At 40.7% G+C, this 15,628-nt stretch overlaps 1 protein-coding gene across 4 annotated transcripts in view; it reads right to left on the minus strand.

Annotated features, from left to right (window-relative positions):
• ZNF215 (zinc finger protein 215) overlaps positions 1 to 15,628 on the minus strand; it is a 149,249-nt gene that overhangs the window by 60,461 nt on the left and 73,160 nt on the right. For all 4 annotated transcript variants that reach the window (XM_060303571.1, XM_030831256.2, XM_030831251.2 and 1 more), the window contains exon 2: positions 9,059 to 9,233. The gene's annotated coding sequence lies outside the window, so the exon portion shown is untranslated. The remainder of the gene's footprint in view (positions 1 to 9,058; positions 9,234 to 15,628) is intronic.

The raw sequence follows: 15,628 nt of genomic DNA on the forward strand, positions 1-15,628 counted from the left end.
AGGAAACACAGGCTTCATTATGGAAAAGCATCAGGAGACTTCTGGATGAGATCTCTTCTAGCCGGAGGACACCAACTGTAGCCTATGATGTAGTGGGGCCCCATGTGATCACCTAGTGTGAATTACAAGGCAAGGAGATAGGAAACTGTGGATTTTTGTATTGGCAACATATCACCTCCTGGACTACAGGGGTTTAGAGCTTCATTTCCTGATTTACCGAAGTCAGTGCCCACACTGAACTAGTGGAGTGGCTGACTGCAGTTGTATATTTAATCTTCAGTCTCTCTAATTAGACTATAAGCTCCATGGAACTAGGGATCACATTTGTTTGTTCATCATTTTATTACCAGGGCCCAGAATAGTATCTAGCACATGGTAGCTATAAAGAAATATAATAAATGAATATAATTTGGAGCCATGGGAGAGAGGGGGAAGATGGCAGAAGAGTAGACACAGAGATCACCTTCCTCCCCACAGATACATCAGAAATACATCTACACGTGGAACAACTCCTACAGAACACCTACTGAACGCTGGCAGAAGACCTCAGACCTCCCAAAAGGCAAGAAACTCCCCCACGTACCTGGGTAGGGCAAAAGAAAAAAAAAGACAAAACAGAGACAAAAGAATAGGGACGGGACCTGCACCAGTGGGAGGGAGCTGGGAAGGAGGAAAGGTTTCCACACGCTAAAAGCCCCTTCTCGGGCAGAGACTGCGGGTGGCAGAGGGGGTAAGCTTCGGAGCCATGGAGGAGAGCGCAGCAACAGGGGTGCAGAGGGCAAAGCGGAGAGATTTCCGCACAGAGGATCGGTGCTGACCAGCACTCACCAGCCCGAGAGGCTTGTCTGCTCACCCGCCGGGGCGGGCAGGCCTGGGATCTGAGGCTCGGGCTTCAGTCGGAGCCCAGGGAGAGGACTGGGGTCAGCGGAGTGAACACAGCCTGCAGGGGGTTAGTGCGCCACAGCTAGCCGAGAGGGAGTCCGGGAAAAAGTCTGGACCTGCCGAAGAGGCAAGAGACTTTTTCTTCCCTCTTTGTTTCCTGGTGCGCGAGGAGAGGGGATTAAGAGCGCTGCTTAAAGGAGCTCCAGAGACGGGCGCGAGCCGGGGCTAACAGCGCGGACCCCAGAGGCAGACCCCAGAGACGGGCATGAGACGCTAAGGCTGCTGCTGCCGCCACCAAGAAGCCTGTGTGCGAGCACAGGTCACTCTCCACACCTCCCTTCCGGGGAGCCTGTGCAGCCAGCCACTGCCAGGGTCCCGGGATCCAGGGACAACTTCCCCGGGAGAATGCACGGCGCGCCTCAGGCTGGTGCAACGTCATGCCGGCCTCCGCAGCCGCAGGCTCGCCCCGCACTCCGTACCCCTCCCTCCCCCCGGCCTGAGTGAGCCAGAGCCCCCGAATCAGCGACTCCTTTAACCCCGTCCTGTCTGAGCGAAGAACAGAGGCCCTCCGGTGACCTACATGCACAGGCGGAGCCAAAACCAAAGCTGAACCCCGGGAGCTCTGCGAACAAAGAATAGAAAGGGAAATCTCTCCCAGCAGCCTCAGGAGCAGCGGATTAAATCTCCACCATCAACTTGATGTACCCTTCATCTGTGGAATACTTGAATAGACAATGAATAGACAATCATCCCAAATTGAGGAGGTGGACTTTGGGAGCAAGATTTATTATTTTTTTCCCCTTTTCCTCTTTTTGTGAGTGTGTATGTGTATGCTTGTGTGTGAGATTTTGTCTGTATAGCTTTGCTTTCACCATTTGTCCGAGGGTTCTATCCGTCCTTTTTTTTTTTCTTAAAAAAATTTTTTTTCTTAATAATTATTTTTTTATTTTAATAACTTTTTAAAATTTTACCTTACTTTATTTTATTTTATCCTCTTTCTTTCTTTCTACTTTTTCTCCCTTTTATTCTGAGCCGTGTGGATGAAAGGCTCTTGGTGCTGCAGCCAGGAGTCAGTGCTGTGCCTCTGAGGTGGGAGAGCCAACTTCAGGACACTGGTCCACAAGAGACCTCCCAGCTCCACGTAATACCAAACGGTAAATATCTCCCAGAGATCTCCATCTCAACACCAACACCCAGCTTCACTCAATGACCAGCAAGCTACAGTGCTGGACACCCTATGCCAAACAACTAGCAAGACAGGAACACAACCCCACCCATTAGCAGAAAGGCTGCCTAAAATCATAATAAGTCCACAGACACCCCAAAACACACCACCAGACGTGGACCTGCCCACCAGAAAGACAAGATCCAGCCTCATCCAGCAGAACACAGGCACTAGTCCCCTCCACCAGGAAGCCTACACAACCCACTGAACCAACTTTAGCCACTGGGGACAGACACCAAAAACAACGGGAACTACAAACCTGCAGCCTGCAAAAAGGAGACCCCAAACACAGTAAGATAAGCAAAATGAGAAGACAGAAAAACACACAGCAAATGAAGGAGCAAGATAAAAACCCACCAGACCTAACAAATGAAGAGGAAATAGGCAGTCTACCTGAAAAAGAATTCAGAATAATGATAGTAAAGATGATCCAAAATCTTGGAAATAGAATAGACAAAATGCAAAAAACATTTAACAAGGACCTAGAAGAACTAAAGATGAAACAAGCAACGATGAACAACACAATAAATGAAATTAAAAATACTCTAGAAGGGATCAATAGCAGAATAACTGAGGCAGAAAAATGGATAAGTGACCTGGAAGATAAAATAGTGGAAATAACTACTGCAGAGAGAATAAAGAAAAAAGTATGAAAACAACTGAGGACAGTCTCAGAGACCTCTGGGACAACATTAAACGCACCAACATTCGAATTATAGGGGTTCCAGAAGAAGAAGAGAAAAAGAAAGGGACTGAGAAAATATTTGAAGAGATTATAGTTGAAAACTTCCCTAATATGGGAAAGGAAACAGTTAATCAAGTCCAGGAAGCACAGAGAGTCCCATACAGGATAAACCCAAGGAGAAACACGCCAAGACACATATTACTCAAACTGGCAAAAATTAAATACAAAGCCATGGACTCTTTGTTTACTATAGCACTCCCAACTTCTTTCCTCCCTCTGTAAAAGCATTCTCCTTCCCTTGCTGTGTGGGGAGATGCACATGGCTTGCCATGGTTGCCAATCTCAAATTGCAATTCTCTGCTAATCCTGAATAAGCCCATCTTTGCTGGAGAAATATCTGGCAGTTTATTTATTTTAGGCCAACATTTTGGTGGCCCGTATAAGAACCAGAGAAGACCCCTGAAGGCTGTGGAGATGGTGAGTCAACAGGTGCCATAGCCACAGTTGACCCCACAGGCTCACTGCTTTTCTCACTGACCCTGGAGTTTGAAGGTATTTCTTTCTCCTGCATCTGAGCTCATGCTCTCTTTGCGTCTGAAGCTCTCAAGGCATTGTTCAGGATTTATGTTGAGGTTTAACATTCCCATTAAGGCCTTGTTCTCTATGCCAGTACTCATTTGGTATTTTGTTCTGATTTGAGATTAGACAGTTTCAACTGAAGCTGACTGTGAAGCCACAGTCCCATTTCTTCTTATCATGGATTTGATAACAAGAGAAAGTTCCACTTTGGACTAAGTAAAAACCCAGTGTAACTGAGCAGGACCCTGCCATGTCCCCTGTCACTTGTTTGTAGGAAAACTTTAGCCTCCTAGGCCTTGCCCAAGTTCCAAAGAGTAAATTTAATCAGAGAACTGAGAAAATACAGAAACGAAGGGAAACAGTCAAGCAAGACAAGACAATAATAGTTTAGCCATGCAACAAAGTCAAGGACTTTTGTTCCTCTCAAAGGCTATATATAATATCTGAGCCATATCTTGAGCTGTTTTGCAGATACTGAAACCACGACCAGGTAGAAGAAGTTAACTGCATGCTGACCACAAGCACGCAGACCCAGAACAGTTGGTACCATAAGGTTGATGATGTTGACTTCCAATTACCTCACCACCAACCAATCAGAAGAAAGTCCACAAGCTGATCAGGCACCCTGCAACACTCTCACTCACCCTGTCTTTAAAAACCCTTCCCTTAAATCCATTGGGGAGTTCTGGTCTTTTGAGCATTAGCTGCCCATACTCCTTGCTTGGCCTTGCAATAAATGCTTCAATTCTCTTCACCACAGCCAGGTGTCAGTATATCGAGTTTACTGTGCATGGGCAAGCAGACCCAAGTTTGGTTCAGTAACACCAGTCCTCCTGGAGACTCTAAAATGCCCATTCCTCACCACTGTTGGTCCACTGACAAAATGATGGCATTCATGAATCAATATTGGTGGGAAAGAGTAACAAGGTTGCAAAGAGTGCCTACCTCACTTGTTCCACTTGCCCAAAGTGCAACGCAAGGAAGCCTGTTTGAACTGTTACTAAACAATTTAAACTGCCTAATGGATCATTTGAGGTCTGGTCAATATATTTCATACAACTTCCTCTGTCTAATGGGTAGAAATATGTTTTAGTCATGATCTGTATATCTTCACACTAGACTGAAGCCTCCCCTTGCAGAAAGGCCTTTTCTCTGGCCAAAGTCCTTCTGGAAAAGATAATTCCCTACCTCGGAAACTCCTCTCAAACTTAATAATGACCAAGAAACCCATTTTACTGGACAGATATTTCAACAACTATGCTGGTTTTACAACATATTCACTTTGCTTATCACCCTCAATGCTCTGGTTTAGTCAAACAAACTAACAGCATTATTGAGATTCAATTTTCAAAATTTGTACAAGGTCCTCCAAATACCTTGGCCAATATCATTGCTGTTGGTCCTTCTATATTTCAGATCTACCCTTTTTGGAACTCATAAGCTCTCATCCTTTGAGAGAGTCACAGGATGCCCAATGCACTTGGCTCCTGATTCTTTTGATCCAAAACTGATAAAAGCAGAGATACTCTGATATTGCAAAGGCCTAATTGCTTCTATTAAAAATAACCATATTTTGGTACATCAATCATTTCATAGTGCACTCTCAAGAGACAAAGATCTTAAGCATCAAAGTTTGCAACCTGGAGACTTCATCTTTTGGAAAAGATACCTCCAGAAGAGGTCTCTTCAACCTAGTTGGAGAGGTCTCTTTCAGGCACTGCTAACCAATCCTTGTGTCACCAAACTCCAAGGAATAGATAGATTCTTGGATTCACATGACATATGTAAAGAAAGCATCAAATCCTGATTGGACAGCACATCAACTGGTGACCTGAAAGTAAAGATTTCACAGAACTGAATCAGATGACATTGGATGAGACAGTTTTCCCAAGATATCCAGATTAGGTTTGTTGGCAGTTTGTCACCAAACCTTTGATGATGACATAAAACTTCAGATGACCTCCAATGTCTATGATCTTGATAACATATGGGCTTCAGATAAAAAGTGCCTGAGAGTTCTCCCTCTTACCCCTCGTTACTCAGATGTGACTCCAATAGGTTTCCAATCTGTGCACTTTCCCTCCAATGTGAGACCCTACACTCACAGTACACTTACAGGAAGAAAGGTGCTTCCTGGCACAGATGGGCAAAAAAGCCACTGAAATTGGAAAACCTGACTCGATCAGCAATGCTTTCAGAGAAAAATCTTGATAAAAAGGGGAAAAGTGTAAAACAAATAATAAACAGCAACCTCAATTAAATAGAGTCAGGAGACCAAAGAGAAAACTCTCACACTCTGGGACAATAGCAGAGTCCAACAGGAAGAAGGAAGATTCCTCTTTGTTCCTGTCAAGGACTCAAAATGAAAAGCCATGGATCCTTTGTTTACTATGGCTTTCCCAACTTCCTTACTCCTTCTATAAAAGTATTCTCCTTCCCTTACTGTGTGGGGACTTGCATGTGGCTTGCCAAAGATGCAGACCCCAAACTGCAATTCTCTGCTGATCCTGAATAAACCCATCTTTGTTGGAGAAATATCTTGCAGTCTATTTCTTTCAGGTCAGCACTTTTTAATAGTTCATTTGTTATTAGGTGTTTATATCAATTTTATACAACACCCTATTGAATTTTTCCTTCCAAACAAATTATAAATTACATTTTATGGTGGAAAGTGCTAAGGTAAAAAACACATCAGGGATGAAAAGGGTAAGGGATTAAGAGATACAAACTACTATGTATAAAATAAATAAGCAAAAAGGATATATTGTACAGCAGAGGGAAATATGGCCATTATTTTGTAATAAGTTTAAATTGAGTATAACCTATAAAAATACTGAATCACTGTATTGTACACCAGAAACTAATATAATATTGTAAATCAACTATACTTCAAAAAAATACATCAGGGAAGAGAAATAGAAAGGGAATAGCAAGCATAGGGTGGCAACTTCACATAAAGTGATAAGAAAGGCCTTTCTGAGAAAGTTATACTGAATTAAAGACCTAAAGGAATTGAAAGAGGGAGTCATTCAGTTATCTGAGAGAAGAGCATTCTGAAGGAAGATAACAGCAAGTTTTAAATTCCTTAGAAGGGAATGTGCCAGATGTATTTGAGATGTTAGTACAGGAAGCTTTGACTTTACAGGAAAGTCTGGTTTCGTTTTGCTGTCTGACCTCATGTTCCACAGGACACAAGAAAAAGATTTCAGATTTAGACAGGGGCATGAGATATAGTCAAAAGGAGGCTGTTTAAATCGTATGAGAATTTAACATACAGAGGTATATGCTGAACTGTACGCCGTGGGTTTCTTGTATCAAGCATAGAGATGAAGGACATAAGCATATACCGTGTATATTAGTTGCCTAGGGCTACAGTAACAAAGTACCACAGACTGGGTGGCTTAAAACAACAGAAATTCATTGTCTCAAGTTTCTGGAGGCTAGAAGTTCAAAATCAAGGTGTCAGCAGAGCCATCCTTTATCTGAAACCGGTAGGGAAGAATCTTCCTTTGCCTCTTCAAATTTTTTGGTGATTTGCTGGCAACCTTTGGCATTCCCGGACTTGCAGTTACAGCACCTCAATCTCTGCCTCCATCATCCCATGGTATTCTGCCTGTGTGTCTCTTTCTCCTCTTCTGACAAGGATACCAGTTATATTGGATTAAGGGCCACCCTACTCCAATATGACCTCATCTTAACTAATTACATCTGGAATCACCCTATTTCCAAATAAGGTCACCTTCTGAGCAACTGGGGGGGGTGAGGATTTATTAACGTATCTTTTAGGGGACACAATTCAACCCGTAAATCTGGGGTTAACTGTTTAGGCTCAAGGCAGAGAGTGACGGCAGAGTTGTGAGTTTGGGAAACTTCTGAGAAGTAAAGGGATCTTGCCAAAATAACACAGAGCTCTGGGGCTCCTTCTCCACTTGTGCAGGTGGAAGCACTGAAGTCAAGAGGACAGAAAGTTTTTCTTCACGTACTTGGTAAATCTGACCACCCCTAGAAGAAACAGTTACTCCAAGATCTAGTCTGCAGGAAAACTATTGCTTCAAGTTATATTTTTAATTAAGAAATATTTATCATTTCAATAAGTTATACTTCCCAAGAAAGCTAGTAATGATATTTGTGACAGTTTAAAGTGGCTACTTCTCAGTGTCATTCAAAGACATGACTTCCTCTTCTACCAAACATGTCTTTGAATCATACTGTTGAATAGGTCACTTCTTGGTTATTTTCCTGTGTGTGTTGATTCCATGCATGGAATACAGATTCAACTGTGTTCTACTTCAGACCACGGCTCATCTTACATTAGTCTGTTCCTGATCTGGTTTCCTCCTCTTCTTGGATTTTTCCTCCAAGTTTTTAGGTATCCATATTTTTTAAATGATCACTATAAACATAAAGCAGTCATTTGAGATAAATTTTCTAGCATTCAGCCATGAATCTCTGCTTTCCTATCTGGCTTTTAATTCCTTTTTAAAATTTCTCCCATTTTCCTGAGAATGATGGAATATTGACTCATCAAGGAGAACATTTTGAAGAGAGAGGACAATCTTGTTTAGCAAAGGAAAAGATCCACTAAACCCGGGAATTTCCAATCCTCTATCTCTGTTCTGAAAAATAGTTTAGGTGGGATGCCTCTCTGAGATCAAAAAGTAATGAAAGGGCTTCCCTGGTGGCACAGTGGTTCAGAGTCCGCCTGCCGACGCAGGGGACACGGGTTCGTGCCCCGGTCCGGGAAGATACCACATGCCGCGGAGCGGCTGGGCCCGTGAGCCATGGCCACTGAGCCTGCGCGTCCGGAGCTGTGCTCCGCAACGGGAGAGGCCACAACAGTGAGAGGCCCGTGTACCGCAAAAAAACAAAAGTAATGAAAAACTTTCAAATGTGAATTTGAAAACAAATAGGTTTTTAATCACCAAATGAATTGATGTAATTTAGACAAACTCCTGAAATTATGGTGCCCCCTCAAATTAAACTACAAGGCCATTAGTACATACACAAAGCCCAAATACCGATTTAAAAACACAAACAAAGAAGCCAAAGTTTAAAATTCACTTAAACTGAGAAGATTCCATGGGGGAAAAAAGCTGAAGTAAATGGAAAATAGGAAAACAATATATTTAGAGCGCATTATTAGAGAGACCATCATGGCAGGAGACTGTAAAAGCCAGGGAAAAAATTTTGGTTGCCATAGAAATGTGTCTCTTTAATACAACTTAGAATGATGATAGGATTACAGCAAATAAGAGTAAAGTTGACTAGCGTCAGAAACTGCACTTAGAGGAAATACTTTGAGAGGTCCACTCTAGAGTAGATGATTTGCAGGTTTAGAGTATATGTTCTGAAATAGATGGCCTGGATTGTTGTGAGGATTGTAGCATTTGCCCCATCATGTTCCACTCTCTAAAGTGCCCCATTTTAAAAGCAAACTATGTGGTCACCCTAGTTTTATGGGCCTGTAACTCAAGACTTGTAGTGGAGTTGTCCTGTGTCTACTTAGCTAAAGTGAAACTACATTTTCTAGAACTTCCTTCCCTTTGTAGTTCAAGGTTAGTGTAGACCACAGAGATATTCTGTGTGAGATTTAGAAGGCAGAGGTGAAGCAGCTATATTCTTTGTATTCCATGTAGAAAGTTGATTAGGGACACTATTGCAGCTCACAGATGTTGTCACTGACTCACCTTGTAGATGTGGGGCAGTGGTTCAGGCGACACCTCCGTCAGCTCCCATCCAGCTTCCCTCTTTCATCTTCTCCGACATGTAAGCTAGGTAGGAGTTTAATACTGTGATAAGGGGCACCAGCTTCTTTTGCAGATCACCTGAAGTATCAGAGTTAGGTGATAGGATGACTGGAGGCTGTAAGAGACCAAAACAGTCTTCAGCTCATCCTCATGGATTCCAGTTTACCATTATCCTCCCCCATGTCATGTTCATCTTACCTCCCCAAGTGCCTGTCCTGGTGGCTTCAGGCCCCGCACTAATCACAGATGCAACAGTCATTTTATTGCATGAGATCACAACCCTGTAATAAATCCCTTGGATAGAACTCTGACACAATGCTTGACAGACAAATAAGAAAATAATTTGCATATGGTTGACCAGTGAAGACAAGGGGTCATTTAGAGTGAGAGTACAGAGTAGATGAGAAAGGTTTTACATGAGGCCATAACGAAATACAGTAGTGCATGTCTCTACAGAGTGCGATGAGCTTGCAAAGCCAGCAGAAGAGAAGTGCAGCCAGATTCGCAAAGGGGGAAACAAGAAAAGTGCTGTGTCGTGAAAGTCAGTGGTGGTTTCAAGAAACAGGAACATTGTCACACGCTCTGTTAAAAACAAGATAACAGGGCTTCCCTGGTGGCACAGTGGTTGAGAGTCCGCCTGCCGATGCAGGGGACATGGGTTCGTGCCCCGGTCCGGGAGGATCCCACATGCCGCGGAACGGCTGGGCCCGTGAGCCATGGCCGCTGAGCCTGCGCGTCTGGAGCCTGTGCTCCGCAACGGGAGAGGCCACAACGGTGAGAGGCCCGCGTACCGCAAAAACAACAACAACAACAACAAGATAACAGGTCCAAAGTTGAGTCAGTCAATCAGGAATTGCCTGATCAGCACTGGTTAGGTAATCTGCCTGATAAATCTTTGCCATTCCTATAAGGAAATAACCAATCTGCCTTTTTGCCTAGTACAGCTCCCTTGTTCCTTTTCCCCACTGTCTATAAAATTACTTCACTGTATAGCTCTTCAGAGATCTCTTCTGTCTACTAGATTGGACACTGACCTGCACATGAATCATTAAATAAAGCCAAAGAGATCTTTAAAATTTACTCAGTTGAACTTTAACACCTCCTAAGGATAAGGAGAACACTAAAACAAAAAAAAGAAAAAAGAAAACCTGCCTCTTGAGCAATATGGAAGCTACTGACGGCCGTATCCAGAGCTGTTTAAGTACACTGACACAGCAGATATCAGCCAGGAGCGGGTAGGAGACAGTAGAATGTGAGAAAGTAAAGACAATGAGCATAGATAATTCTTTCACAAAGTTTCTGAGAAGCCAAGGATGAAGGCAGAGTGATAGGTGAAGGTATACGAGGTGGCAGATAAAGGGATTTTTGAAAAAGAAAGAGTCGTTAGCCTCTGTGTTTGTTTGTATATATATATATTTTAATTTTTTTGGCCACACTGTGCGGCCTACGGGATCTTACTTCCCTTACTTCCCCAACCAGGGATTGAACCTCTGCCCTCAGCAGTGGACGTGCCAAGACCTCATCACTGGACCACCAGGGAATTCCTGATATTAGCCAGTTTAATAGCCAGTAGGGTTCCAAGGAAAGATGACAGACTGAACTCACATATTTATTCCCTTTCCCTTCAGAGACTCTGCTAAAATGATAGTAACAAACACAGAAACCTTTTTGATGTAAATATAACGATGAGAACAGAAGAGGGACTGTGAGGGGATGGGAGATTTTGAAAATGGATGCAAGACTGATAGTGGATAAAGCAGGCCAGGGTAAGCCACAGCCTGAGCTGCTCACAGAAGATGAGCAGATTCACCCCCACACAAATATACACAAGAGAATCAACTGAGTCAGAAACTCAAAGACAACCCATACAATGAAGAACATGCTCCCCTGCTCAGAAAGCCTGGAGCCAGGAATTCCACAATGTGAATTCTATCTCCTACCCACCACAATCTTCTAACCCCCAGCGTCCTGAAGGTGGAGTGGAGGGAAGATAGAGAAAGAGAGACAGGTGAAAATCCAGGGAACCTAATCAGGAGACAGCTCATTGCTGCAGCCTTCTAACATCACCAGATACTACAAATGGGAAATGAGTAGACTACCTGGTGACTCAAATATCACAATTTCTATACTTTATACTTAGAAAAACAGGTCAACTTCAACTTTTTCAAATGCTAGAGCCTTTACCTTTCCAAGCTCTAACTTGGTTGAAAGGCTGCTGTCACTGGATCAATGTTTGAAAGTTTGTTTCCTTCTCAGAGATGTCCTGGGGTTTTTCAATTATGAAGTAAAGAAAAGAGTACAATATCTATTCACTTAAAGCCATATTTTAGACAAATGTTTTCTGCTCTAGCCAAAATCCCTACTGACAGTAAAAGTCGGCTTATTTCTGGGTACTGAGAAATGAAACAGAAATTCTGCAATGATTAACAAGGAAGAAGCCAAGTAAGAAATGTGAACATTTGTGTAAGACTGTTTTTGAATCTATGGATATTTTCTCCATTAAATGATTTAAATGACTAAGACAAACAAACATTACTTGCAAAGCCACGCTGAAGTTTCATTTCGGGGAAATGAGAAGCAGGGCAACATCCGGTCTGGTTCCACCCACTGCATCCTCCGAGCATACAGGGACAGCAAAGACATATTCACAAGTTGGAGCACAATTAAGCACAAGATAGTGAAGAAAAGCCTGAAAGGCATAGAACAAGTTATGTGGTCTCTTCCTTCTGGAGGGTCACAGAAGTTCAAATTACAAATACAAGAAAAGGGATCCTGTCTGCCCAGATTTGATCTTCAGGATTACAATCTGGTTTGAGTGTAGACTAAGATATAGACCATAAAATGAGGGATATATCTGCATTAACCCATACAGTATTGAACCAGGGAGGTTCAATAATGAAGCTAGGGACGAAGTGAGAGAGTAGCACTGACATATATACACTACCAAATGTAAAATCGGTAGCTAGTGGGAAGCTGCTGCATAGCACAGGGAGATCATCTTGAAGCTTTGTGAGGACCTAGAGGGGTGAGATAGGGAGGGTGGGAGGGAGGCTCAAGAGGGAGGGGATATGGGGATATATGTATACATATAGCTGATTCACTTTGTTGGACACTAACACAACACTGTACAGCAATTATACTCCAATAAAGATGTCAAAGAAAACAAAACAAAACACAGCATTCCCATTTACTGTTATTTAACCAAGAGAAATGAAAACATATCCATAGGAAGAGTTATAATCTAATGCCCATTGCAGCTTCTTCGTGGTAACTTCAAACTGGAAATAACCTTCAGCTATCAAGAATTAATAGATAAACAAATTGTGGTATATCCATACAATAGAATACTCAGTAATAAAGAAGCAAGCAAACAAACAAAAAACCAAACAGGTGATTGATTAAAGAAACCACTGCTAAATGCAACCATAATGTCAAAAACAAAATGACAGAAGCCAGACACCATAAAATATGCACTATATGACTCAATTTAAGTGAAATTCTACAACAAACACAACTATAGTGATGAAAAGCAGATCAGTAGTCTCCTGGGGCTCTGGGTTGGGAGAGGTGATCCACTGCACAGGGGCAAGAGGGAAATTGTGAATGATGGAAATGTTCTATATTGTTATCCTAGTGGTGATTATGTGATGGAATATACTCATTAAGACTCATCAATTATGTACTTAAAATTGGTGAATTTTATTTTAAGAATTATACTTCAATAAAGTCACCTTCAAAAACAAAACAAAAAAATAACGAAGCTAAATATATCGGCTGAAAAATCCTCATTCTTTTCTTACCATGATGATGCCACAGCAAAGGAGAGGGAAACAAAAAACAAAGCTTAACTGTTTGGTAGGGCCCTGTGCTAGGCCCACTAAACTTGTTATTCTATCTGTTTCTCTTAGTGAAACTTCTGCACGGTATTATCCCCCCATAAAGCTGCAGAAACTTCAGTTTAGAGAAGGACAGAGAGAAAAATCATCAATTCATTCAGAAATTATCTCCTGACCACATATTATAATCCAAGAGTTCTGCCAACTGCAAGCAGAATAAAAATGAATACAAGAGCATCGCATCCTTAGTGGGAGTGACAAAGCAAAGACGGACAAACAAAAATTACTAAAAAGATCACACAGCCACTTATAAAGTCATCAAAAAGATGAGGTCAGGTCAGAGGCAGAAAGAGAGAGAGACCTTAAGAAGTTCCCTTCAGGTGGATCTTTGGCTAGAAGAAGATACTAAAAATTATATTCAGAATTCATAAGAGAATGTGACCAAATAATTATAAAGATCACCTGAAAGGATAATTTTATAAGAATATCCATTAAATAACAATTAAAAGATTAATAATGATGAGAAAACTGCTCACATTTTATGCTATATTACACTTACTTATAAAGCACAAGCAACTAAAATGGTATGCTATTAAGCAAAAGTTAAAAGATCAAAGAATTCAGTGAAAAAGACCAAAAACAGAAATTTGATATAAGATAAAGTCAGCATTTCATGTAAGTACAGAAAGGAGGGGTGCTCAGCAAATGTGAGTGGAAAAAAATCGTATATCATTTAGAAAAATATTTGATAGATAATGACACATACTTTACATAAAAATCCAAATGTACAAAAATCCCATAGAAGTGACAAATATTTTGAGTAACTTATACTATTTCAGTGAGAAAAACCTTGTAATAAAACCAAAACCAGACAATATTAAGGAAAATATCGACAGATCTGATTTCATATAAATTTAAAACTTTTACATAGCAAAAATAAAGCAAAACAAAAACAATTACATTTAAAGATACAACAGAAAAGAAAAAATATCTGCTGTATATAATAAAGACAAAATTTTGCCATCCTTAATATGTATTAAATGTATAAGTAAACATGAAAAAATAAACACATCATAGGATAATGGGTAGAATATTAAAATGCATAACCAAACAGCTGAAATAAAAAATATAAATAAATCTTAGATGTCATTAATATCCAAATAAGCTTAAAAAGAAACAAAATAAAAAGTTAACTGAAGTTAAAATAAATAATTATGCCACTGTTAACCAGCAAGTATGGAAATGGAAAACTCTATATACTGCTGGTAGAAATATAAACTAGTACACTGGAGGACAATTTCATAATGTATATCAAAAGCCTTAAAAAAGGACATGACCTAACAGTTTTACTTCTAGGAATTTAATCTAAGTAAATACATAAACACATACAAGCTAATTATGGAAAGTACTTGTCATAGAATTGCACATAAAAACAAAATGTGAAAAACATTTAAAAGTTCATTACTTTGAGCTTGCTAGGAAGAAAAGTGGTCTATCTTTTCAACAGAATTTAATACAGAAATTAAGAAAAATGAGGCAACTCCTTGTACATCTACAGAGAAAATATATGAGAACATATTAAATAAACAAAGTAAATTATAAATAGATGTATATAATATGATCCAATTTTGGTAAAATAAAGAAACTATTACTATTTTATATGTTCAAAAGTCATTGAGCTGCATTCTCTGTTCTAGCTACTATTCTAAAAGGTAGTGACTCAAGAGTTAAAACAAAGAAAAAGATAAAGTCCTTATTTTTATAAAACTTACATGCTAATGGAAAGAGACAATAAATAAACAAGCAAATAAATAGTATGTTAGATGATGATAAGTGTTAAGAAGAAAAAATTATAGCAAAATAAAGAGGTTAATGAGTACTGGGCATAAAGGATTGCTATTTAATATAGGGTCATCAGGAAAGACTTTTCTGGGTACAGTGAAATATGAGCATAATTCTGAAGAAAGTGAAGGTATGACTGGGAAAAAAAAAAATTCTTCAAACAGAATAAGAGCAAAGGCCCCAAGATGGAAGCATGCCTGAAGACCAACAAGGAAGCCAGTATAGCTGTAGCACACAAAAACAAGGGACAGAGTGGTCAGAGAGGAAACTCATATAGGGCCTTGTGGGACATTGCAAGAAATGTTACTTTTGCTAAGAGTGAAATGGGAAGCTCCTGGAGACTTCTAAGCAGAGGAGTGATATCTTGCTTTCAATTTAAAAGGGTCACTGTCCATACCGTGTGGAGAATAGACTGAGAGAGATGGGGTAGACTACAATGACAATGACAATACAAGGGAATGAGTTAGAAGACTACTGCAACAATCCAGGAAAGAGATGATAGCAGCTTCTATAGGATGGTGGTTAGTGCTACACATGGTCTGTGGCCTGATTCAGGATATATTTGATGGTAGAACCAATGAGACTTGCTTGAATTGGATATGTAAACAAGATATCTGGGATAACCAGTTTGAGGGTTCAAAAATATTCCCCTAAAATGGTATCCCAAATTACATCAACTCCAAGCCTCTATTTGACCAAACTAACAAAAATCCTGGATCTGCTTCCCCCTCAATATGACCCCAAACCCAAGGGGTACCGTTAGTAATTAGTAATCTCTTCTAATGCTCTCAATATTCACTAATGGTACCAGAATGCAGTTGAATCCCTTTCA

Source organism: Globicephala melas, chromosome 8 (genome assembly GCF_963455315.2).
Source record: "Globicephala melas chromosome 8, mGloMel1.2, whole genome shotgun sequence".
NCBI lineage: Eukaryota > Metazoa > Chordata > Mammalia > Artiodactyla > Delphinidae > Globicephala > Globicephala melas.